Source organism: Danaus plexippus, chromosome 24 (genome assembly GCF_018135715.1).
Source record: "Danaus plexippus chromosome 24, MEX_DaPlex, whole genome shotgun sequence".
Classification (NCBI taxonomy): Eukaryota; Metazoa; Arthropoda; class Insecta; order Lepidoptera; family Nymphalidae; genus Danaus; species Danaus plexippus.
In genome coordinates, this window is record NC_083552.1 from 3,439,812 (window position 1) to 3,467,317 (window position 27,506).

At 30.7% G+C, this 27,506-nt stretch overlaps 1 protein-coding gene across 2 annotated transcripts in view; it reads right to left on the reverse strand.

Annotated features, from left to right (window-relative positions):
• LOC116776005 (plasma membrane calcium-transporting ATPase 3) overlaps window positions 1-24,541 on the reverse strand; it is a 97,789-nt gene extending 73,248 nt beyond the window's left edge. Inside the window, exons 1-2 of one of the 2 annotated variants that reach the window (XM_061524239.1) lie at window positions 24,410-24,541; window positions 3,306-3,614 (exon numbers count right to left, since the gene is read on the reverse strand). The gene's annotated coding sequence lies outside the window, so the exon portion shown is untranslated. Of the gene's footprint in view, window positions 1-3,305; window positions 3,615-20,596; window positions 20,636-24,409 lie in introns of those variants that run through there. The other variant, XM_061524240.1, reaches the window with a different exon arrangement.
• Window positions 24,542-27,506: the final 2,965 nt, after the last annotated feature.

Consider the following 27,506-nt stretch of genomic DNA (forward strand, 5'->3'; position numbering starts at 1 on the left):
TTAGTTTAAACTGACCTGGCAACACCGCTCCCCTTCAGGCGGCGTTGTGAAAGAATTTTTTTTGCTGAATATTGTTATTCGCATTTGATCTTTTGGAAGCCCTTGTTAACTTTCATTCGAGAGTTTCAAACCATGTTATTAATGTTATAAAATAAAGGACCTTATGATTCCCATATCAGACGTCATTTAAAAGTATTCGTTATTTACGGAAAGCTATGTTACTTTGAATAAAAAAATCCTTTTAAAGATTAGATAAGACGGAAACGTCGTATAAATACATAAATTTTACCAACATATGTTCGATGTACGGTTTCAGATTTGTTTTCAATGTTCAGCTTCACTCCCAGTTAATATCAATGTCCTACAAAACGACTGAAGACAGTATTTATAGTTTTAGAACACAGGTTGATACTTAAATCTTGCAATTACAAAACAACAATGGTTACAATTATAATTAATTAAAAATAATTCTAAGGATTATAGTATATTATATTAGTACGGCACAGAGGGCGCCACTTGTAACACATATTTACTTACTATGTTTTTTTATATATTAAAGAATGACTTAACAATATTTAGTAATATTTGATATTGTTCTAAGTATTTTTTTCTATTTTTCCCAATTAATGTTTTACTTTTGATAATGATGAAACTATTGCTTAAAAGAAATTTAATTAGACTCATTATCTCCGTCATGTTTCGCACTGAATAATTTTAGCGGCATTTAATTTATGCGCCGAAAAAACGGTAATTTAAAATAAATTTTCATCATATACTTCCTTGACATACATTAAATATTTGTTTTCTTTTAATAAATTTATATTTGTGATTCAAACTGTTTGAATGTCATATTTAGCGATGATATTTTATATTTATTAATGTATTGCAAAAATCGATTAAATATTTTTTAATTCAATAGTTACTCGAAAATGTTATTATATTTTTGGGTCACAATAAACTCTTTGGTAATCATCATTATTTTTAGCATCATAAACAACGTAGTGCTTTTTTTAACAAACTGTCAAACATCTGACGTCTATGAAGAACAATCCTTTACGATCAATCCACAACTTTTGACGGGAGAAGTCTATTTACAAAATTATACGAATTTAAGTCAAAGCTTAGAGAAATATATGCACATTAATAAATTATATACTGCCAAATAATAATTACTGATGCGGATTATATTGGATTAGGTTAAATGCTAGTTAGTAGACATGTTTGTGTAATCAAAATTCGAATTCCCACAGTTAGTGATAAGTGAAAATATAAAATATTTTTCATAAAAAATCACAATGAAGAAAAGCCTCTACTGGCACAAAATCTTACGTAAATGATGAAAATTCGTAAGGCCTAAGCGTTTTGCATCAGAATATTACAGGCTTTAATAACTTTATTTAACCCAAAACGTTTATTTATTTAAAGGAATTTTATAGTATATTTTATAGCACGTAATCTTGTATTTCCTGTAATGATCCGAACACATTGCTTAGAAACGCGATATCGACCAAAGAAAATACGGAAGAAACGTTACCCTAAACCCTCCTACAGCACACAACGTTACGTGTGGCGCAAGTGACGAGTTCCAGTACTAAATTGGATATTTTTAAATTCATAAATAAAGTTCTATTTTTTTTCTTTTTTTTTTCACATATAAGTTTTAACAATAAGGTAGGAAGAATAAAAAAAATATATTTTGATAAACTATCTTCGTTCTTGTCTTAATCTACTTTTAAACATAGGATATACCTTTATTGTGAAAACGAATGTTCTTTAATTAATTTGTAATATGTTATTTTTAAGCAAATTTTAATATAGATTTTATATAAAAGTAATAATTTTAACAATGTACGTAATGCTTAAATAGAATATAATGCTCACATATAGTAATATAAATTGCGTATGTCTTAAAACTTTACGCCGTCTGTTTCTCGACGATTCGTTGATTTATAGATCTAACCTCGCCTTTATTGTAGTTGCCAGTCTTCCAGGTTTACGAGAACATTCGATATTTGAATTAATTACGTCCATAAAAATTTAAGTGTTCAAAATAATCGTTATATACAAATAAATTTAATTTCTTTTCTTTATATTTAAATCGTATTTTTTAATTAATTTCTTATTGTATAAGGATAACTTGATAATTTTGTATAAATTTATTTATAGCCATGTGAAATTTCATATATGAGAAGATGAATTTATGGCATTGTATGTTGTTATAAAAGGATATATAAGCGTGCAAGCAATAAAAGTTGCTACGTTTTGGTAGGAAGTTAAAATGCGACATAAGTTACGAGGAGTTTTAGAATTTTATGCTCTTAAACGGATCTTATCATGAAAATATAAAGTTATATCAATGTAATCGTTTCGAATGTGCTCTTAATTTTGTTCTATAACAATATAAAAAATACAACTACATATTTTCCTTTCAGAAACCTTTTTATTTCTATGGCTTCATATTGAATTTGTGGAAAAGTTTGGCAATGTCTGTTAGTTTACGACCTATATTTCAGTAACAGAATCTTGTATATAATCTGTGTTATAATTTGACATTGTCAATACTGAAATGACATTTAGATACGCCATCTATTGACAAACTCAACAAAATATGAGTTATTGCTTTCATAAAAATAAAAACAGATAGCTTTTAATATTTCTGAAGCACATACAAATTGCCTTAATAACCCATTAAAATAGATAAAAATCATCCTAATGACTTTATTTATTAACAGACTAAAAATTTGTTTCATAAATCCAGATTACGTCAAGTATGAAATTACCAGGGAATGGACTGCAATTGATGTCTTCTCTGACCTACATATCGATCTCTTTCTGGCATGTTTTATTCGGCAGCGAGTGACCGAGATAGGAGATTTTTTGCATTCAATCTGCAGTATGATGAAGTTATTTCGGACATTCATTGTAATAGCTTTTGAAAATTGGATTTTTTATTTATACTTGCCACGGAATCTAATAAACACTTAGAAGGTTTTTCATTTGAAGTATATATTATACTGAATTGATTGTATTTATAAGAGTTTTTGTCAAAAAAAGATTATGCAAGTCTAATTCACTTATAATTTTATACATAATATAGTTAAAAAATTGTATAATCTACAAAATTTAACGCTCCATCATTTTATCAAGAAGTAAAAAGGTAACGGCCTTATAGACAAATAAGAACTTATTAAGAAAACTCTCCAAAATTTATTTAACTGGTTAGTATTTGTGAAATGATCAAAAACTATCCCTTATTTACATATACAGGATGTATAAAAACTATAATCTTAATGTGCACAACTTACCTGAACAGTTTCGTCAGACGAGCGTCCAAGGCTGCGTTTTCTGAAGCCTCTCAATACTTGTTCTACGCAGCATTACAACATACAACAAACGTCCACAACTTATAAGTATGGCAGTATTAATTACACACCGAAACACATATTGGGATAAGGCAAGTTCATAACTACAGCACCGGAGTCCAATTACCGTCGTTTGATATTACCTAAATTCGTATTTTTTGTTTGCTAAACGCGTCGCACGCGTTTTATTACCTCCCTGCTCCATATAAGAAGGCAAACGTGTCACGGATCGCGGTCGCTGGACCCTTTAACCTGAAACAATGAAATATTTTATTTTAATAAAACATATTGCATAAATAGAAATTTATATATAATTTAGCAATGATACGAACATTATCAAATACGGTTTTCTTATGTCAATTCAAATCGTGCAGGAATATTGGATTGAGGGTAGTTTTGAAATAATCTCTAGTGGCAATTTTTTTTGTATAAATTGAATTATCGGTGCCAGCTGCTGAGCAAAGGTTTCTCACGTGGAGAAGGTTAGAGCATTAATCACCACGCTTTCTCAAGGCGGCTTGGTGATTTTAAACTTGTAATTTGAAATTCTAAGTCCAGGTTTGCTCACGATGTTTTCCTTCGCGGCATGTCAGTGATGTTTCAATACTTTTATAAAGTACATATGACTCGGAAAAAATAACATTGGTACTTGCTAGGTTTCGAACTCGCGCCCTCATGCATGGGAATTAACCTCCAGGCCACGATTATATATATATATATATATATATATATATAATTTAATAATATTTACAACCATCGGTCATGGTATTAAGATCAAAACTATACTATTGTATCATTATAAAACGTAAAATAATAAATATCTGCAAAGTACCATTTTCAGCTCCTGGCACTAAATATTAGCAATATTTTTTTCTTTGATAAACTGCATCATAGCTTCCGGGACGTGAAATTATTAATAAAAAAACCTCCTTTTTGATATAGGTTAATGAATGAACCCTTTTCATTTGCTTAAAACAATATTATGAATGAAGGATCAACGCACATATTAATACATTTCTTTACAATTTATTTACTATGTATTTGTCACTAAATAGCTTTGTACATTATTCTTCTATCTCAGGAGCTGTGTGTGGTTTAAGATTGTTCTGCGAGATATCTCTAAATCTAGTTGATAAATGTTTGTTAACAACCGATGAAAGACAACTTTCAATTCGATTACTTCGCTTCCCTTTCATAAAATATTTATGGCTTACTAACTCGAGACGTATCGCAGCTCTAGTTTACATGAGACTGTCGCTGAGATGAAACCATTATACAACAATTTAATTACACGTGAACGTGGTTTTATACGTAAAATGACCGTATTTAGACAAATTTTTGTCTACATTAAAAAAGACAGTGAAATATTTTTTGTATAGAAAATTTCATAACGTAAATTTTTAAATACAAATCTCATTTAAACTACGCCCCATAGTTATCGTAACCGACAACGTTAGGTTATGATTTAATATATTTAATGAATTTTAATCAAGTAATAACTTTATCTTAGTAGTCATTTCAACATTGCTGCGATGTTGAGCTAAATACTCGGACTAAAATTCTAAGAACTTCTATAATATTCTACATTGTGAATTTTATAACGTAGATTTACGCTAATATTTTTTATTATCTCTGAAAAACTAAAATAGGAATGCTTTTGGTGTATTATTATATAAAAATATGAACTATTGGTTAAAATATGTTTAAAACATGATATATTTTGTTGATACAAAAATACTTAATCAATCAACTTTATGTGACTACGTAAACAAAAGTTGCATTAAAACGACTAATTTATAGCAAACTACTTACTTGTAACGGTTAAACAAACTGTGAGTATATTTGAAAAAAATAAATAAATAGCCAACTTCTTCCAATTAAAAGTTTCTTCGTTATGTGACTATAGAAGTTGGGAACTATTTAAATTTTACGATATTCTATAACAATATTGTAACTTTTCTGTTTTTTTTTTTTTTTTATATTATTAAAAATTCAAACTTAGAAGCCAATGTACACGGATATTATTTATTATTGTAAGTCTTAAAAATTTAATAAACTAAATTGATATTATTATATTTTACTGTTATAACTAAATCATTCAGTTTAAAATTTTGAATAAAACATTCGTACAGTTTGTAAGTGTTTGAATTGAAAAATGATAATAAGGTAATATATACTATTTGAAATGTAACGACAGTGAATATTTCTTTTAGTAGCAGTTTGTAAAAGGCTAGAGCAAAAGAGTGATCGAAGTTTCTACATCAGTGGTGTTGAGAACATCTCTAAACGGTCAAGTGCCAGGTTTTTTTTTCAAATTTCGGATGGTTTCGAACACATACAGTAAGAAAGAGTGTTGGCAGTTACTTGAGCGCCGAGGACTCAGATCAGCCCCTCGATAACTGACTTACTGCGTAGAAATGGACCACCCGACAATACTAGTTCACGGATCAATATAAGCCTTCACGGTCACAAAAACATCTATAGCGCGATTCAGATTCTATGCCAGTTTAAAATTATTTTTTATTTTCCCATGACATTAATACCGTTAAATTATTTATGAATTACTCACTAAGTTGCATTAGTTCATTCAGATTATATTACAATAATGCAAAAATTAACAAAATTCTAACAAAATACAAAATCTATGCAAAATTTTCTCTCTACCCCATCTCTTGATAATTAATACAATTAAAAACCTATCAGAAAAAAATGGATTGTTTAGATGTAAAAGGTTTATACGATACACAATAAATACTTTTTAAAACAACAGCGAAACTGATTAGAATAACTTCCAAGTTTCAATTCCGTATAACAATTACTACTGCCATCTAGTGATAAATTTGTAAACATAAAACACAACTACCCTCAAAATGATTATTTTTATTATATTTAATTATCAAGCACTAATTCCATATTCAGTACCGTATCAATAAGCTTGTCAACATCGGGATGTTATTTTATGATTCTAGAAACCATTTCGATTGATGTCCGATCGTAAAGATGTTATGGGACGTAAGTTGATGGTGATAATGTTTAGTAATTAAGAATAAATAAATAATAATTGAGTACGTCGTTCACTGTGAGTTACAAAGTTTAGATTAATTCAGAAGTCACTTCAAACTTATTGTTTATCACAAAGACAGGGAAGCCACAGAAGTATTTAGTTTACAAGATTCAGCCTGGGATAGTAACGCAACATTATAACCCACTTTCGACAACACAAAGCGGCTTTTAGACTTAAATGCATCTTAGGATACAGCCTCCGTCTTTGTCGGAATTAAAGCTCTCAGATACGTATTGATACAAGATAATTGTATCTTCCAACAAGAGTATCTATAAAAAGACTTGAGTCAAATACGAAATGAAGCTCAGTTGAGATATGATGTGTCTCTTGTTTAAATAATTAATAATTTTGATGCTAAGACTTATTTTTATGAATAAACTGTTCCCTAGTATTCAATAATGAGATTTTTTTTTCTTGCGAAGTAAATGATTACTTGGAAGAAATTGCTCGCCGCCGCTTGTTGGTACATTTCTTGCTATTTGTATTTTATTTTATTTGAAGTACAATAAACTATATAAATAACTAAGTATTTATTTTATATTTCTATATCGTAAATAGAAGTAGATTAAAACGTGTGTAAGGCAAACCTCTGTAATTTTATACTTACACATATAATATTACATCTTATTAACAACCATTAAAACTATTTTGTAACGACCCATTAAATAATATACGAAGTTTCACACGTATTATGCAGAATTGTGCTGTAGGTAAAATGTATTGAGGTTTAGTTTGGGTGTAGATTAAAATAAAATTGATTTATTTTCATTTCTAAGAATAATTGTAAGATTTGTTTTAATGAAAATACAAATATCCCCTTGTAAGCGAAACGACTTAGATATGAAGCCCAGCTAGTTATTCTACCTTACGACATTCAACAAACGTATTCAGGTAAATTTTTCAAGTGGGCGTGTATGGATAGACTGAAAGCTACGAAAGCTGATTGGAGCTACCGAAGGGAATCGAGGTTCGCTTATTAAAACTAGGTTTAACTTTATAATTGAATGAACCCGTTTACTTATAAGCATCACAGACAACAAGCTCGCTGAGTATATTCATTTTATTTGTCACATCTATAAAATATTGTCTTCATTATTTTATGAAAACTATAAAAATTACTAACCACCTAACAACTTAATAAGACTAGGATATAATCATATCGGAATCAATAAATTACGTAAATGAGTTTATCGTGAAAAAATCTTTTTATAAGAATGTTAAAATTTTATTAAATAAAAAAAAAAAATCTTAGGCATTATTTGTCATTGAACATTAATCTTAGGCAAAATCTTAGGGATTATTACACTGGCATGCGACTTAAAATATGTTTAACATCACTTATGAAAAGAGCTGATACTTATACAAAGCTGAACCCATTTTAAGCAAACATACCTTAAAACCACCGCAAGAAAGCTTGTTTTAATATTAAAAAAAAACATCGAAATCAGTCGAACTGTTTGAGAGCTACGATGTCTCAAACGGACACACACAGACATCGACTTCAAGGTTTAACACCTAAATTTTTGCGTCCGATTTAAAAATTTACAGATATATGTATTTAATGATATATATTTTTTAAACTATTTTAATAAGTGCGAGGCTTTTATGAAGGAATTATAAAGGTCTCGTTCATTACTTTTCAGAGCACGTTCTTTATGAGTGTTTTTCTTGATAACTTTTGAATCCTGAGCTCGGATTTAAAGCAATTAAGGAATTTCCTACATTTAATATGATTTATTGTCGTAATCGTAATGGGAATCTAACCTAAGCTATTACTACGTGTTTTTTTTTGTTTATATTTGGTCTCGGACGTCCGTTTTGAAAATTCCACTGAGTGTAAGTTGAAGTTTGTCAATATTTACCAGACTCGTTTGTGTATAACACACATACAAACAAGCGCGAGTCTTTTAAGTGCATCTAGGTTTTATGAAACGCTAATCAGGCTAGCCTGGCGTCAGCTTAATAGTCTTGATAAAGATACTTCATACTTAAAAGCGCCTTAGAGGCGGCGGGTCGGCCTTGGCCCGCTTACCCTCCCACCCCAGGGAAAGGCGGTAGGTAGAAAATCCCCCCGAGACCATAGATTTCATGATTGTATCAAATTCTTGACTTAATTTTCGATATCACAATGAGTGTCAATACATTTTTATCTTTATCTTGCTTTTGGATTATACAAAAAATTTACGGCATCGCGTTTTTTATATATATATATAATATTTACTACATTTCTAGAAGTGTATTTAATGGAATGGAAAGTGCATGTTTTTGAAGTACACAATCATTTTACTTTTATTTTTACCTGAAAGAAATACGTAACACAAATATGCGAAGAAAAATAATATTCGAAATTTCCAAGGTTTTTTTTTTAATTGATGTGTTTTTGTCCATGCATGAACAACAAACAGAGAGGTGTTTAAGAAAAGAACAAAAAACAAAGCGATAATTGGGTTTAAAAACAATACTTTTGTTTTAATGGCTAAACTAATTCTGACCGTATATATTTTATGTTGACTAATACCAAGGCTAAACCCAATTTAACTCGAGAGCGATGAAAGTTATCGTTTAATTACACGAAACTTAGACTTTAATTATCACAACAATTTATATTAATTTATTACGTGACAAGTTTTTTTGCGTTTATGAAAACTAGTTTAATTTTAGTTAATACAATTATACGAGTACGCAGGCGGTCCCATAATGAAGTGGCCTAACTATGAATTCACGAAGGAAATGAAAAGAAAAATTAATGTTATTCTTCAATATGAATACTAACACACTCCTGACTGTGAATAAATTCCTCTAAATCTTTTCTAAATCTCAAAATGTCCGACGACTGCCTGCACTTCTTCAGCGCATAAAAATATTCTTACTCCTAAGTCCCTCTTTAAATTTGGAAATAAATAATAGTCGGACGGGGCCATGTCTGGACTGTAAGGTGGACGTTCCACCTCTATGAACCCGCTTTGACGAACTGCATCCTTCGTAACATCAGTGGTAGGAACAGGGCCGTTGTCATGGAGCAACAGGACACCTTTAGTCAGCTTGCCCTCGTTTTTTCTTTACGGCAGACGAGGTGATCACGGTTGCTGCAAAGTAACCGAAACGTCGGGATTATGTAGTTTTTAAATAATAAAATCCGCGTAGTAAATCCGAATAACACTAGTTTCATTTATAAACCACCACCAAAATGCCTTGAAAAACCCATAAGATGTTGAACATCAGTTTTTTAGTTTATTGTTACATCTTTGCCTTTCTATGGGGCTTTTCACCCTTATAAGGCCATTCCATTGATTCGCGCTTGCTTTGTGTAATACAAGATCATAGTTTCATCATCAGTTACTAGCCGCTCGGTGACAGTATTTCAATTTTCACCATCAAAAGTTAAAAACTCCGAAGCTCAGCGCACTCTTTTCTGTCCCAGTACCCCTGTAGAAGTTTCGGTACCCATCTTGCGCTCGCTTTTTTTATGTGAAGATATTCACAGATTGCACCATTAATGGTATTTTTAAAGAGCCCAAGCCTAGCTGCAATTTCTGTAATCTTCAAACGGCGGTCACTCAGAACCTCCTCTTTGATAAGAGCAATTCAGGAATGAGCACTTCCACAGGTCGACCGTTGCGGCTAATGTCATTGACTGTTTCGTATCCGAGGCGAAACTCTTTAACCCAGTATTTCACTGTGCTAAAGAGGGAGCAGCCTCCTTATACACGCCATCCAATCGTTCTTTTATTTGGACAGGGGATAAAACTCCTTTAAACAGAAACTTTATGAAACTTTGATATTCATTTAAATGAAACTAATAGTTTTCGGATATAGTACGCGTGCTTTATTTTTGGCTAAAACTACATACTCCCAACGTTTCGGTTACTTTTCAGCAACCGTGATCACGAGCTGACGAGTTTGATACTCTGTTTTCGACTTTTTTTTTAAAACAGGCGACTATTTTTTCAAATGCCTGCTAAACTAAGACTAAGCATTCCATGTCAAGTACACGATAAACGTATTATTTAATGCAACACAACATGTAGCGACATATCGCGTAGAACTATATCAGGCCATCATCATCATCATCATCATCAGCCTATCGGAGCCCACTGCTGAGCACAGGCCTCTTCTCACATGGAGCAGGTTAGAGCATTAATTACCACGCTTGCTCAAGACGGGTTATATCAGGCCAGTAAATCGGTTTAATAAATGAAAAACCTCCAGATATATTAAACGCTTTTATTCCGTAAGACGAGACTGCTAAATATGAGATCCATGCAATGATTTTAGAGATGCAGAACGGGTTGTTAGACAAAGTAGATTTTTGCATCCCATTAGCACTAAATATTCGCAACTTCATTCATAATTAGTCGCCAGCACTGCTAAAATTATATGTCCATATATTCCAAATGACTCTTCCAGATAAGAGTAATTTAGAAAGATGGGGATGGTGAAAGGTACTGCAAAAACTATCTATATCTATGGGAAGGCAGTTGGAACTGCTAAGCATTTGCCGGTGAGATATAAGGTATTCCTGGATAGCGGTCAATACTCGCGTTGTCACGATAGGTTTTTAGAAAATATACGTGAAGCGGTTGGTCTTTCGGTAGTCACAGCGCAAAAAGAAACAACCACAATCGAGCGATCAGAAGTTACTGGGGCTATAAAATCAAACGTCAAGCCTTACTCTATCCTCAGAGCGGCTTCGCTTTGGGCTAATTTGATGGATACGTATAAGAAATAATACAAAATCTCAAAAGATATTTGTGCCTCAGCCTCCCGACCAGACACATTTATGTATTCGCGAATTTTCAAGTGCCTTGTGTTAATAGAGCTTAAGGTTCCTTGGGAGATCAACATCGCCAAAAACCATGCCATCAAGGTCAGTTAGTATAACGAAATCACAAATGAACCCGCTAGGAATAGGTTTGTCGAATATTTGTAAGCGGTAGAAGTAGAAGCGAGAGGTATAACAGCTAAATCGCTTTACAACCTACTAAAAGGCTTGGGTCTGACCAGAAGTAACATCAGTTCGTTCGTCTGACCAGAAGTAACATCACTTCATTCTTGGAACGTGCGTCGAAGGCAGCCCTAGTAGGTTTGTTACAAATTTAGTTAGGTTGAGGAGGAGCTTGGACTTGAATCCATGGAATGGTGAGAACTTTCGTCTCTTCCGAGATTGTCGCGAATTGATCACCGGTTCACAATATTTGCAGTTATGAGGTTTCTTAAATAAAAAAAAAAATTGCAAATAATATATGCTATTTTGAATAGACGTAAATAATGAAAATGTGTTATCGCGTGAGAAGCTCAGTACAATAATTTGCATAAATTATAAGACCCTTCATCAAAAACGCTCGGTGAAAAAAACAATATTGAATTTGAATTCGGTGACTGTCATTGTAACAACATTAATTCTCTTGATATTAAATTGTCTGAGAGCGGCAAAGAAATGAAATAGAACAGCCGCGTAAGTCTGAGACGGTATGAAAATTATTAGATAGAAATATTTTATCATCTGTGACAGAACAAATACGGTATGTGGCTTAATGTAAGCTTGTTTGCTCACGTTATTCATCTCCAAAACAACAGTAACAAAGTATTTGATTAGTTTTTCTTAATTGGAATGTTTATTCTTACTTCATGTATCTTTGTCTCATTTTTTTTTCTTAGTATGGTCAGTTTACTAAATTTATGACTTTTTTTTGGGGTAAAATGTAAATGGTAATTTGAGGTACATTTAAGTATATAATACTTTAATTTCAGGTACATTTAAGTATATAATACTTATATCCTACACTTATTCCTCCTAGATTTACTTTTGGTAAAGTAATGTTGGTGTACTCTTTTGTGTTAAATTATTAATAAAATGAATGTAAATGAATTGAATAAATAGATAAGTATGCTTTATATTATACGGATGAGCACCATTAATTTATTTCCATTAAATTAAAACCAAAGACCCTTGGATTTTATTTTGGACGTATTTTGTCGAATGTGTATATACTTCTTAAACATAGTTGATGTATATAACACAATGAAAGAGCAGATAATCGTTTATCTAGAGGAAAAATACATAAAAGGGATATGTAATTATTAGAAAATGCTTTCAATTATGACCGAAATTAATAATTTTAAGAAAAAATTCGTGATGAATTAAAACTGACCTGTTACTAAGGTCCATACATTTGTTTTTTTTTTTATATTTAAATAACACATAAATCGAAATGTTGCTTCCCGATATTGTTTCTGCCAAGATGATAACATCAAGTAACAGTGTAGTTACTGATTACTTTCCTAATTAATCTTCTAATTATCTTCTAGAACATGTCATATTATATATTGTGTAATTAACAACGTCGGCCCTTACTCGCGAGCGCTTTTTGGATTCAACGAGTGTTCTTTTCCTGGCGTCTTAAATGAAGTTTTGATCAGTGAAAAATATTTACTGAAAATGCTTAAATAAATATTTCGTTGAACTTTTATTAATAGAGTAATTTAACTTGTAAAACGTTGTGATTACTTTTTTTAAATCAAAACATACGTGAACAACACTTGGGATATGATTTTAAAATGAATGATTCTTATTAGAACTTTACAATAATTACTTTTTCAGACTAAAAATTAAACTTTTAATTTATTATGACCTCACTGATTCATACCAACACTACAGGAAAAATTACGTAATTAACACAAATAGGTAAAACTTTAGTGTTTCTCCTATAATATAAATGTCCAATGTGTAAGAAAAAAATTTTTTTTTTATGTTTTCTGTATAAATATTATCATCGTACTACATATAATAATTTTAGCCTTTAGTGCAAGTCGGCTTCATCACGCTAAAATGCCCGTTAGATGTTTTTCATTTATTAGTATTCTGACATTATAGTATTAACGTTGATTATTGTATAAGATACGAGTAGATCTTCGTATGTAGTATTACGATGCAAACTTGGACTAAGCATAAATGGATTTATTAGAAAAAAAAAATCTTTGAAAATTTGTAAAAACGCTTTCCTTTTATATAATAGTCCCTATAATGTTTCAATATATTTTGACAATGTTATATAAAAGGTTTAATCTCATTAATATAAAGGCATCGTAATGTATTTGTTAAGCAAGTTATTTTTTTGCTGCCGGAGATACTTCTGAATTGATTTCTTTACGTCACAGAACATATTAATTCAGCGTGTTTATAACTTTTGGCTCAAATATCGACAGCTTGGCGGCATTTCAATGAAATACCATTCAACATTGACCTCCACAGACAACTCATCTCGTATATTAAATTGTGTTTTCCGTTAAAAAATGAGCTCTATATGCACTGGTCGATATAGGTTTGTACTATTGTTATTCGAGTAGTAAAATGTATATTAAACTAGGAATGTACGTTATTAGTTTGTTTTTTTAATAAAATTGCATTGTTGTAATAAATTTTCAAACATTTTTGGTTCTACGTTGCTGCCCTAATAAATATTTTATCCAAATTTACTTAAAACATTTTATTTCCAAACATTTTCGTACTAAATACACAACAACAGTTTAAAAGCGACGTCATAAGTGACTTACGTTGTTTAAGAAAAGAGCATATACCTACCTAGTTACCTAGTTACCTAAATCCATTAAGAACAATATTAACGAGACTGGCTTTCAAATGATAAGAATCGCATCAAAATCCGTGTATCTGTTAAAGAGCTACGAGATCTCAAACAGACATACACACAAACATCGCCGTCAAACTTGTAACGCCCCGCTATAAAAATAGTAAGATAAAATATTTATAAAAGAATATAATATTAGCCTAAGAAGAAAATTATATTACAAATATTATAATTCTGATATTTCTTCAGTAATAATATTGCTTCGGGAAGATTTTGGAAACAAATAATAAGGCGCATGCACATGTAACAAAAACTTAACTCGTCCAAATTCGAACCTCGAAATTCGAAAAAATTTTAAGTAATACATTTGTTGAATCAATTTCAATAAAACGTCCTGTTTTGTTTGAAAATTAATTTTGCAAAATAATGAAAATTTCAATTTTTTTGGTTAATACGAAAAACGGACATAGAATGGAAATGCTTCTTAAAATTTTAATCAACAAAGAAATAATTGCAAACACAAGTATCCGATCTCGTTTATTCTGAACGAACCCTTAGGGCATGTTTACACTATCCGGTAGTAAAACACTTCAGGGCCGTAATTTTTATTGCACTTTTATTATAAGCCGAGTGAGATATTTATAATGAAATCTGGTTTGTAACAAAAGCGAAAAGCTTCTGTTAACTGTAATAAAAATTAAAAAAAAAAGCTCGACTCCAGAACCTATATAACCTCCATAATGATAATGGCCAATTTAATTATTGTCTTTTTTTTTTATAACGAAAATAGAAGTCCCACAAAGCTGTGATAATTCACATCAGTTATATTCTAATCGTGATCCTGACGCGATGCGGGGTCGTGCCAAATGACGTCACCGATTATGACGTCATCGACTAGCGATGTACTCAAATACCCTTGTTCTTATCAAGGTATTTCCACGTACTAGCCATTAACGAATTCCTGTAGCAAAAATATAAATTATATGAATTTTAATCAAATACATTAAATGGCATCGAGTAGTTTGATATGTGGATATTTAGGACATTTTTATTTAGGAAATTGTTTTTATTGTAACATAAAAATGTGTAGAATTATGACCATTACGAACGCGTGCGTATATATTGTAGTATTATATATATACTCGTAAATAAATAACGGCTGTTTAAATTATTCAGTACTTCCTGAGCCGGAGTTTAGAAACTTGAGTTCTAATTATTAAGGTAAGAAATTAATAATGATTATTTCATATATATATATTATAAAGCACGTACGTACTTTTGAAAGTTCCTTGGTAAGATTTTCGTATAGGTAAACCGTATCACTTCTGATTCTCTATATCAATTTAGCTTACAAGGTTTGACAATTTTTTTAGATATATAGATACTGGAATTGACCAATCATAATACAACTATAGATTTAATACAGAATCATTTCGACCAATTACAGTTCCTCTGAAAGCTGTATTCAGTAGTGGAACTCACCCCATTGGGCGATTGAAATATGGACTATGGTAATAATAAAAATTATATAAATATATTGCTTTTACATTTTAGTTTATATTAAAATTGTTTTAATCAAAAAACAAAAATGTTAATTTATTTCATAATTTATACGAATAGTTGTTTACATGATACGATTCAAGGAGGATTCGTATTTGCGACGTAAAAATGGTATTGCTTTTGAAAAGTTTTGAATAACCAATGATTGTAAAACGGTTTGCATTATTAAAAATTAACATCCTAACATCAAGGCAATAACACGAACTAGAGAGCCTGAATGTAATTCTCTAACGAAGTAACTAATAATAATTTATTTAAGGTTCCAAGTTTTCACAAATTTACAAACGAAACAAATTTAATGAACACCCTAAGTAACATTTTGTATTAATAAAGTTAGTTGGAGCGCTCCTTTTCTGATTTTTATAGAATTTAAATAACAAGAAACGCGGAGTATTGCAAATTAATTCTTCAATTTGCAAAGCCCTCGCAAGAACTTATACGCAAAGAATACGTAAATATATGTAATATCATGAATATTATGTGTACACTTTATTATATATATATATATATATATATATATAGAGAGAGAGAGAGAGAGAGAGAGAGAAATATATGACAAGTATTTACAATAATCATTTATGCACTTTCTTTAATTGAAGGTAATTCATACAGTAAATTGTAGAAATATATATTTTTTTTCTATCGTAAAATAAAGGACTTGAGATGTCCTTCAGTATTAGCTGGTAAAAGTTGTTCATCATCATCGGCCTATCGGAGCCCACTGCTGAGCAAAGACCTCTTCTCACATGGAGAAGGTTAGAGCATTAATCACGACGCTTGCTCAAGACGGAATAGCGATTTCAATCTTATAATTTGAAATTATAAGACCAGGTTTCCTCACGATGTTTTCCTTCACCGTCTGTCAGTGGTGTCTAAATACTCTTAGAAATTACATATTAAAAGATCACATTGGTACTTGCCAGGTTTCGAACCCGCACCCTCACGTGTGAGAGGCGGGCCTTTAACCTCCAAACCACCACGACTTGGTTGTGTGGAAATGTTGTTGGTCTCACTCAATTTAATTTTTTTCTAGTTTATATATTATAATTTCCATTTATTGCTTTTTTGCAAGGAAATATCAACATTAAAGTATGTTTTTTTTTTACAATAGCTTGCTTGCACACGATACCTGTTTTATCTGCTGGCTGTTCACCATTAATGTTGGTCCGTACCAAGCGATGTCCAAGGGATTTTTAAAGTATCGATGCTCTGTAATCGCTATATCCGTAACAAAAGCGATCTGGCCCGTCTCATTGTATTTTACGCGACCAGTAAAAGTATTTTAAACAAAAAACAGACGTTGCTAGTAAATTTAGACTCAATACAATCGACAATTAGTCATAGCTTTGAGATTTTAAACAAAGTAAAAAATTCTAACTATTGAAAGATACGTGTAAACATTATATTAAAATTTGTTTCTGCTGATAAAGTTCTTAAAAAAATATGTTTCGTCAATATGATATGTATTAACGAATAACAAGAGCGTATTAATTTAAATATATCACATATATATGGGCTTAGTTTTTCATATATTCACATATTAAATTTAGTTACCGAAGACCAGTAATCGCCTTTGTCATATTATTATCGTGCTTTCAATATTAACGATACGAGGCTCACTATTATAAGAATATAAGTAATAATAATAAATAATAAAACGTTACTCTAACCCTCACACTTACTTTCGTTTGTATTCCAGAGATATAATCATTTAAAAGATTGTTTTCATGTCTAATTAATTCCTCTTTACTGCCGACTGCAAAAACAAGACAGTTCTCCAAACATTTCCGTTCGTTCTTGTGCGTTTTACTTTCATCCAAGGAAATAATAATATGATTTTTTTTTTCATTAATATTTTATATTATTATTATTTATAATCGTAACAGCGATGTCTATGCGGAAATTTTGTCTTAGTGACTAGCAGAATTGAAACAAAATACTAAATTAATAGGGTTGCCAGAAGTAAATAATAAAAATTCTCGTATATATAGAAAATTATTACAAAAACTTATTAATATAAGGTATATTTTCAATTTATTTTATCTAAATTCTGTGTTGATATTGTAATTAAAAGTGCTACTTGAGAACCTTGTTTTTGAAAAGGAACCAGGAACGACGTTGTGCCCTGTGAATTGGGGCGTGGAATTATTTTTGTTACGTCCCAAGGAGAATGTTTTACGGGTAAAGCTTGGAGATCCTAATTTAATTAGAATGGTAACTGTCTCCTCCATTATAATGAAGACAAAATAAAAGATAGTATAATAAGTAGGTATATTTAACTAATGTGTAGGTTTTGTATATCATAATAGTGGAATTTAGGAATAGAATATTATAATCAACAATATTCCATAAAGATTTTTCCAATATTATTTTGGCAAAGCGTTTATTATCTCTATCATATCAAATAAGATTTCGAACAATTTATCAGAGCCGATATTGGAATGGTTACGCTACGCTACATAGACGTTCATTTTACTTGGTAGTTGGAACCCAATAGACTATTTTCTTTCATAAAAGCAGTCTAAGAAATAAACTCAAGAAGAAAAAGCAATGTTATTAAAAAGACGATAAGCTTTTCTGTGATGATAGTTTTGTAGATCTCAATATCTTTTTCGATTTCATTGCTTGTTAAAATATTCTAACAAAATTAAAAAAAAAAAAAATCAGACATTGCTGCTTCAAGTACATCAATGCAGAAGTGTTGTATATTATTATTTAATTACTTAACAAAAATCACAATTTGGAAACGTACTTTCCAATCATACGGAAAAAATTTGAAAATAGGGTGATAAAATAATTGCGTTTTCGAAATATCTCACAAAGAGAAGAGAAAGATTGAGAGTAAGAAATTTGGCAGCCCTGAAAGCAACGCCAAGAAAGCTTGGCAATCAGCCAATAGCCAGAAATAAGTCTAGCGACACTCATGTGCTTTTTAATTGCCTATACTTACATTTGGATAATACGGTTATTTTTTTCCTCAATATATTAAAAATACATTAAAATAGACCATAGATTATGTTGGTTGCTGTTGAGACTAGACTGATTGTGTTTTCTATTTGGATAATGATGTTCTATTTGAGATAAAGAGTTTAATCATAACAATAGTTCGATAAGATTTGACTAAAAAAATATTTATCATGTTACTTTGATTGTGTGGCCTTAAATGCCTTCATATATTTTGTCCACCGCTTATACGTATGTTTAAATTTTAACAAATCTTATTTAGGTAGTCAAAGCACGAGTCCATAGAAAGAAAATAATTATTTTTATTAATAATGGTTTATTATGGAAACTTAAGAAAAAGGCGACATAGTGAAATGTTGATTAAAATTGTTTATAAAGGGACTTGTTATTGAAAATCTACAGAAGTTAATGTCACGATATGACAAATATGTCCGAACGAAACGAGTCTCACCTAAAAAGTTATCTAATTTTAAATCACGTGATAATTCGATGCAAAACTATTAAAGAATAATATTGACCACAAACAAAACCCACTAATTTATATTTCACGATAATTTACTAAAGATGCTAACAACATCTTTTTTATTATACCTATACATACTAATCTTTGGTACACTTGTTTTCGATTATATTACAAAAAATTTGGATTTCCTCAGCATGTCAGTCAAAAAGGGAGGCAGAAAAGCTATTATACCTTCTTATGTAATGTGTCTGTCATCATTGTGCCGTCGTTCTCAAGAAAAATCTCATAATGGAGATGATTTTATAGTCTGCAAGAACAAGGGAAGAAAATTCAGAGAGATGTTGTAGATACGAAGGAGAGTGCGCTAAAAAAAATCTTTTAAACGTAATATAGTTCTCGTTTGATGGAAGTTGATCCCTTTCACGAAGAAAAATGTTTTGGACTTCTCAAAGGCGATTGGACAATAATGCCTTGTAGAAAAAAAGTCTACGAGAAACATTCTCAGCGATGCTCAGCTCCTGTTCTATATCATAGAAATTGTATTGATATAAAAAAAATACTCAGAAGATAAGGCTTAACACGTGTTGCAAAATTTCCCCCTATACTTGTATTTTCTCCGGTGACTTTTATATAAAATTAAATCGCTACTATTATAATGCTTACTTACTAAAAAGCTTTATTATATTTTTTGCATGTTATTTATTTAAATTCTGTTTAAATAGAGTAAATATTTCACGTTCGTCTGATTGCAAGATTATATACAATGAAATTCAAATAGATTATAATAGTAATTAATGAAAAGACTAATTTTAAAAAAGTTCTCGAATCTTTTTTTTTTACTAACATATTAAGGTAACAAATCACAACATACAGCCAATCAGATTCTGTAAACTAATAAATTAAATTTTAGATTACAGTCAAATTTATTTTGTACCAAAATAAACTTATCGATCGTGTTAACAGTCACTTCGTGATTGATATTTCCTCTACAAAACCCGACTATTCAATAAACTATCATCAATCAATATAATTTTATCATGAAATAACACATACATCATCTTCTTTACGCTGTCGGTGTGAATTATTAAAGTAATCTAGTACTATTAACAAGTCTTTCAAACAGAATGACACGTGTTGAAATTAGTCTTAATATAAGCGGTAAAGGAAAACACCGTGAGGTCCTGGACTTATGGTTTCAAATTATAAGTTTTACATCGCCAATCAACCTTGAGCAAGCCTGGTGATTAGTGCTCTAAGCTTCTCCATGTGAGAAGAGGCCTGTGCTCAGCAGTGGACACCAAGAGGCTGATGGTGATGATAATTTTTATAATGAATGGAAATAATGTGAAAATGTCATATAGTGTCAACCGGAACCGAACTCGAAATTTATAGATATTACGTCACAATCTCTTAAATGACCATTTAAAATTATCTTACGGAGAGTTTAAACACTTCTTTTAAGATAACCAGAATAATTATTTTAACTTTAACAGGACTGTCATTAAAAATATTACATAAAAAATGTATCTTAAAATTACATTCTAAATACCGCAATTGTTATATGTTTAGGAAATTATAATAATTTTAAAAGAATTACCCAGTAAAGATGCCACGGACGAATCTTCTTTACCTGTAAAATAATAATAATATATTAATATAAAATTATATTTCAATGTATGTAACATCACATATAAAATATCTTATACTTGATATATACGTTTTGAAGCCAAACATTTTATTTATTACGCCTTTGGTCTTAAGTAAGTGTCATTCAGAAATATCTATGTGCATGAAAAGTGTCATCGAACCCTTATAGTAATTTCTTAATATATTTATAGAATCGTTCTCCTTTTAAACAATTCATCATTAAACTTCTGTTGAACTAATAAATACAGTTACTGAGCCATTGTGGCATAACCATTGTCCCAGCGACCATTGTAAGACGACTCTAACCTAGTTGTAATTTATATGGAGTTTGCTACACATATATGGAATGTAGACAATCTGAGGGGTCTACATTAGATGGCGGATGATTTAATAGGGTAGCGTATCTTTAGAGGGATATCGATATCAGAAAGGCGAGTGGTCGGTCAAATACAGAATGCTACAATTAACTTAGTGAGGTTTTACTTGAGAAAGATATACTTCTAAACACACATATATTATATATACATGATTAAATCTAAAGATATAATGAAATTATTTACTTATAACCTTTATTTTAATTTTCTTTTCTTATAAGAGACGCGTGTTTTAATATTCTGTATGAGCAGAAAGGTCAAGAGGTTTGGAACGTGAAAAAAACTACAAGCGGATGCAACATAACTAACAATATTAATTTACACAAATAGGTTCTTCTTTTTGGACATTTCGTAATGTTTTCTGTTGTTCATGAAACAGGATTTATTACTATTTAATATAATAGTTAAAATTATAGACATTAAAATTAAAATTTCCAAAGTCAAACATAGTGAAGATAAGTGTATCCCGTTGCGTTTTGTATAAATTTTAATTTAATTTTAATATCAAATCCAGTTATATCCAGCTATATCCAGTTTAATCCAGTTACAACAGCATGTGATAATTGAACAAATTGATCTTAATACTCTTCATAGCTCCTTTAAAAATACTTCATACCGTCGAGCAAACAAGAACTGAAAATATACCTTTCCAATTATAGTTTACAGTTTGAACGAAACTAATATTTTTCGGATATACTGTTACTGAAAAGCAACGGAAAAGTCGGGAGTGTGTAGTTTTTTACGAAAATAAAGCACGCGTATATCCGAAAAATATTAGTTTCATTTAAATGAATGAAACTCGCGAAAGTCTTTGATCTCATAGTTGATAGTCATTTAGTAAAGACACTAGACAGACATAAAAGATTATTTCATTCGAGACATAATATAAAATTAACTCAGTTTATTTATATGTATGTATAGAATATGTGATAAGAGACGAACAAAGATAAAAAGTCACAGGTGATAGGTTATTTTCATTAACATTCAAGTCTATCTAGAGCACATAAAACCGAGCAACAATTCTACGTGTAAATTATTTCATATAGAAAGTAAAAATTCTGCGATTCTTTCAAACTGCGGCGAGTTACAGTCTTTTTTATATTCTATACGGAAAGTTGTTTCAGCCGGCTCATAAAGGGTTTTGCTGGTGGTTAATCTCACACGACTACAGCGGAATATAAAAAAATTCTCTCAACTCCCGCTGCATAGAATTTTTGAATATTATCATGTCTTGGTCCGTTTTGTTTTAATGTTATTGAAATTTATCTCAATTGATTTCAATGGCGCCGGCAGTTCTTATAGTAATGTATTCTAAGCGATTTACATAAAAATATTTCTCTGCCCCCCCCCCCCCCTTTACCTAGGTGGCGGATCGGTGACCTCCTGACCCCGCGAAATGTCAGAGGTCGTGCAGCCTTTTTGTAGTGCGGCTAATTAAAAAGGTTTACAGCGTTTTTGAAAAAGTATCTAATTGGACACTCTCGTCGTACGAAAAACGGTACTACACTGAGCTTGGACTTCACGTACGGAGCTTTAATTGTCGCTAAAGCTGTTATTTATGATGTATGATAATAGGTTATTTAAAAAAAGTTTAAGTTTTTGGTAATATAGATGTTTTGGTTGTGGAAATTTTCCAGGCTATAATTGCTTTCTGTTCGTATAACTTCAAACATTGATTGTTAATCGTAATGATCAATTGAAGATTATATTTATTGGAAATTACTTTACAAATGTTAATTGTTGTGATGAAATATCGATAATTATTGTGGATGTTACGATCTGACATACAAATAGTTATTATTCATTGTTATATGAAAATGAATTTATAATAAATAGGTAAGGTATTGGTACACAAGGGAAAGAATTAACAGAATAGTCTAGTATAAATACTTAAATATTTTTAAGAAATAGTTTTTTTTTTATATAAATAATAACCTTGGAATTTAACGTAAAATATAGGGACTTATCATTTTAGTTGTTTTTTTTTTATTTACTTATGTAAGAGAGCTGTATTTGGTTTTTGAGAAATAGTTTTGGTAGTTTTTTACAAATAAGAGTACGCGCTTCGCTCTATTAGTACATATACACTAGATTTATATGAAGCGACGAATAACATCACATTGAATTCAGCTTTTATTTGGAAATGAATATTTCTTTATAAAAATTATATGTATCTGGTAAGTAAATCATAAAAAGTGTCTACTACGTGGAAGATACGGTTTAAAGATCTTGGACAAACTAAGCTAAAAATGTCGTTTTGTACAAAATTAATATAAAAAGATCGTCAATGAGAACGTTAAAAATTGCTTAAAACAAGAATGTTTTAATAATTACTCTAAGTTTAGAAGTATTACAGTGTAAACTTTTTATTATCGTTACGGAAAAGATGATTATAATCATGAAATTTTTTTGACCGTAACATAAAAGGAGATTTTCATTAATCCTATTAATTAGGTTACACATTACGTAACGGTCTTGTATAAATCTTCTCATTCTAAATGACTATGTATGAAATACGTTACTAATATTATACGTGAAAACTAGATGTTTTAAAACATAATTCTATTATTATTTTAAATTTAGAACAAAACTGCGCTATTCACTTACGGAAATTACAGGAGCCACATTGTTAATTCCAAGGGTGTTTTATAAATATCATGATATAAAATACGATGATAATTTATCTATAGCAACCTTCACGTAGTCAAACGTACGTACGTTTTTACGTTTGCCTTGAAAAAAGTCAATATCTAATAGACAACTAGCGACATCTAGCGGCGTCTAGCACAAATAGAGCGACATTAGGTAATTGAAATAAAATTGAACATTCCAACTATAAGGTGTTGCTATTTTCATAAATTATCATTGTATACAATAAAGATCCTATCATACAACAGTATAAATAGACGACTTGATTGATAAAGTAACAAAATTTAAGAGGTTATTTTAGATACGGAAGGAAAGAGTTTATGAATGAGTAGCTTAAAATGTTAGTGAAACCTGCAATTACTGTCGGAAAAATGATATCACACGTGGAAAACGACAGGCGAACCTTCCAGCGAGCGAATAACACGTCTCGATTTAATTTTATCTTATTAGCGAAACGTTGGCGCTTACCAACCGTTATCCAGACGCTCCCAGGAGGTTAAGAAGCACCGACACACACGTATCGATCTGAACAATGGACGGGCTAGGCCTAACGCGGAATCAATCCCGAGCGATACAATAATGAACCTTACATAATTTCAATCCGCCATCATGGAAAAACCGCAAGCGAAACGCGCCCCTGTACCATGGGCGCTACTAGCTCGTGATAACCATATTTCCATGCACAATAGCTATTTCAGCGCTGCGCCGGCGGCGGTTGCAACCTTGAATTCGGAACGCACCTTTAATTTTAGCCGGTTAACCTAGATTCGGGTACCATTTCGAGTGCGAGTGATCGATATTCGCATGCGCGATGTATGTTCTTGTAATTTTTGGTCTCCGTGGTCGGGCGAGCGTGAGAGGCGCCCGCCAGCGAGCGACTGCTGGCTGTCGGTGGTGTGCTGTTCGCGCACGCGTGCTATAGTAACGATCCGCTGGCACCGGAATCACTTGTCGCCAGAAACAGGTGCGACCGCACACTATTTCAGCTTCCTGCTGGTAATCAGTAATCAGTAATCAGTGTGCCGATTGCGTCTTGGTGATCAGGTAACGAAATGACATGAGATTTACGTACGATTCATTTATCTGAGACAAGTTAGCGTGGTCGAGAGAAACCTTATCAAAATCGCATTTATGTAATCTGAGTTTTACAAGTAATTCATGTATTTATAACGATAATTTGCAAATGTAAATATTCGTGTCAAAGACTTTAGTCGCAAGAAATCTAATTGCCAAATATAGTGACCTACTTGTATGTATCTTCCGTTTATGATGGGGAATGTTACCAATTTTATAACCTGTTAAACACTAGAGTGCGCTTTGCGCAAATATCTTCTAGTAAATGTCAAGTAGTTTGGGACGTAAATTAGAGATTTTATGTTACTGGTCCAATCGATGCCGTATAAGAATATTTGCTCAGTCGCTTGTCGGAATAATAATATACGGGTTGTCATCTTGCGGACTGTAATTAATAAAGCGTAAAAGAAAATAAGCCTTGCTATATTTTTGAATAACTGAATTACAGCCACGGGTACATTTAATACCGAACCGTGTCAATAATACCCTTCAATAATGGCCTATCTTATATAACCCATTTGAAGAGAGTTGTGAAATTATTCTTGACAAAAATTATTTTCAAATAAATAATATAATTTGTAATTTTTTTCTAACCATTGTGGAAAGGTCACTCATCCACCACGTCGCTATCTATTTACTAGGGCAATAAATTTAAACTTACCTCCATATATATATATATATATATATATATATTGACATCTATTGAGCAAATTGTAATAAATTAAAATCAACATAAAATTTTATAAAATCTTTTACATTTTTGAGTCATTCTTACTGTGCTGGATTAATATAATAATTGGCAATATAATTTTATCGTTCGACTAGAAAAATTACTATAATTTTTGATATTAAAAATCATATAAGATATAAATAAAATATCTTGTTTTTTGGAAAACCTTACAAGAAGTTTTGGCCGAAACTCTCTACATCGGCAGAATTATATGCAAGCATGTCAAAACTTTAATGCGCTCTATTTTGTTATGATATTTTTTATGTATTGTAATATTATAGCGTAATAACAACATATTAAGTTGAAATATTAAATATTTTATAAAAAATCGGATATTATCATCGAAGACAAATTTAGAAACAAATCTTTATTATATGAGTTCGAAATTTCGTATGTAGGAGAAAAGGAGCTAAAAAATAAATGTATACAGTTACAAAATAATCAAAACCTATATTGAAAATGTTAAAGAACTTTTCAAAAACTTAACAGATCTTATGAAAACTAATATTCAAAGTGCCTGCACATACTCAAAATATGTGATCTGGTAATTTTTTTTAGATAGCCGTATGACGATAAATTTAAAGACTTCTAACTGATTCATTATTGCCAAACAAATAGTTACTTATATTTTATATATTATAAACGACAAGCTTTCTATGGTATCGAACAAGCATAGCCGTGTGCAGACTATTTCTGCAATCAGATAAATCTCTATGATAAGTTTGATGTCAACCCCAGCATCAAACATATGAAAAGTTGTTAAGAGAATTGAAGGTGAAGTCATTACATTGAGTGTGTCAACTTTATTATATAACGTTATAGTTAAAAAAATTAAAAGTAATATTAAGTTAAGTATTTTATTTTCTTCCAAACAGATAATTTATCTTTATTTATAATCTTTTATGGCAGTTGAAATAGTTGGTCTACAATATTTAATAGTCGGTCATGTTGAGTAGCCTTACGTGATTATTGTGACCATATTAAATAAATGACTTTGAGAATTTTTATCTCAATTTGTAAAGATTTGTCGGTATTTAAAAAATTGTTACGTATATTTATACATACCTATTGATACATAACGTCAATTAAAACAATGGTGTCACAATGCAAATATAGTCTTAGTGATATATGCTCAACGTTTGTTTCAAAAATACCATACAAAATGGCCGAAACCTGTATTTATACTTTCAGAATACTACAGATTGACGTCTAAATGTTACCAGTACAAAATTTATATAAATTTAACATCATAATAAATTTTAAAGATGCAAAAATATTATAATCGATAGCTACTTATATATATAATTTATTTATGTAGTGCCTTGATTCAATAATTTTATTCTGGCAACACCCACAGCTGTTGTTGTTATTATTGTAATCGACATGTAGGTAATTATAAAGCAAACCGCTGTGCCACGGACAGAGGATCTTGTAACAATAATTAAGTTAAATTATGTAAGTAACATAAAAGTGTTAAAGGTATGTCATAACTAGAATTTTTCTTCTGATCTTGCTACCTTGACCTTAAAGGAAAGCGACCTAATTGAATTGTAAATGTTGAAAATCCTACTCCCGTTTATCTGTAATATTGTATTACTTCTTATTGCTTCGTTATTTTATAATAATGTATATATTACTATATGTTAGATTTATAAACGTTATACTAAAAAATTCTTTATAAATTTCGGAACTATAGACATACAAAGAAAATATTCTATATTAAATGGATGAAAGTTTTCATAAAACAGTAATATTCATGCTGAAAGAGGTTATATACAGCAATCTAAACATAGACATTCCAACTTCAGATCCATATTAGACAAACACAGTTTCAGACAGACGGAAGATATTAAAAATACCCATATCTATATATATGTATATAGACATTTGTATGTTAATACATTATAACTTTTGCTCTATAAGGAATTTTTCCTTTAAAATTTTCTAGTACAAAGCTATTAAATGAAGTATATTTGGCAGGTCACCAGATTCAAAAGAGATCGACTGTTTGACTTTACCATGGGTTAAAAAAC